This window comes from Rhagoletis zephyria, unplaced genomic scaffold (assembly GCF_001687245.7).
Source record: "Rhagoletis zephyria isolate East Lansing unplaced genomic scaffold, Rhagoletis_zephyria_1.1 Rzeph_scaffold_11341, whole genome shotgun sequence".
NCBI classification, from domain to species: Eukaryota; Metazoa; Arthropoda; class Insecta; order Diptera; family Tephritidae; genus Rhagoletis; species Rhagoletis zephyria.
The window spans coordinates 18,047-19,318 of record NW_016168418.1 but is presented as its reverse complement, the minus strand read 5'-3'; positions in this window follow the sequence as shown (position 1 = coordinate 19,318).

Sequence of the window (1,272 nt, the reverse complement as noted above, 5' to 3'; positions counted from 1 at the left end):
GTGTTTTCGTTTCTTTCATTTACGTCTTCATGTATTGTGGAATACAATGCAATCGCCTCAGTGTCTTCATCTATTTCGGGGTCTTCTGTAAGTAATTCCATAATGATTTCTGTACCTTCTAATTCTGTTTCCTGATCTACTCGTCTCCGTTTAAGCGATAGCGCTTGCCGAAGATTATTTATACGCTGAATTCTACAACTTTGTACAACTTCTATTTCTTGGCCAATTTCTACGCCCGAAGCCTTTTCTGAATTAAACCTATTGAGACTGTTTGTTTCACATTGCTCTATTAATATTGGTGATGTTGATCTGTCATACGTTACATTACGCATTGGCGCTGTTTGTACATAGCGGTCAGTACGTTTTATCTCGAGTTTGGTTTGAGTACATATTGTAGCTAAACACTTCTTAACTTCCGATTTTGTTTGTACACCTTTATGAGCCTGCTCTACTTTTGATGTTACCTCGTTGGGTTCGTCAGGATAGGCATCAGGTACAAGCTGACGTAGTGTTCTGCACGAATTCTCACATTTTAACTTGAATGAGTAGCAACGATTAATCTCGCTAATGCATGATAAGCAAACCCTTTCCGGAAGCTTATCTTCACGCCTTGGCTATGCAGATATACAATAAGGATATTAGAGGAAGTATGTTTGTTAATTTATAAATCAAAATTTACCTTGCTCTTTGTAAAATCTCGCAACATGTCGGCAATGCATCCTCCCTCACCGCCCCCATCATAAATAGAAAGCAATGGGCCATTGAGACCAAGGCAAGTACGGCAAATCTTTTCAATATCCACTGCCATTAAGATTTGAACGACACTTATGAAGTTTTTACAACTGGTGGAGCAAGGATTGATCCAATTTTTTAGAATTTATAATGAAAATATCGCAAAATGAAGCTTCCAAATCGAAAGCAAACACAAATGTCAAATTTACACATTCCATGATGCCAAATCGACAACATCCATATCAAAATAACACTGCAGCTACACGATCAAGAAAATTCAAGAAATTTTGCTTGCTTCGTTTCAGAAAGAAATATGTACGTTTTTCGCTGCAGTGGCAATATGGGATGTTATTAAAATATACGCATTCAAAGCGAAGCTAATGGTGTTCACACGAAACGAAGTGAAGCGGAGCTTTTCTCATGAACTTGGCTGCAGAGGTACCACAAAACTTACCGTCAATTAAAAGCAGCGGAAATATTTGCAGAATTATATTCAAAGCGTTTATATCTGAGATTTTTTTATATCTTGTTTGCAGCAGC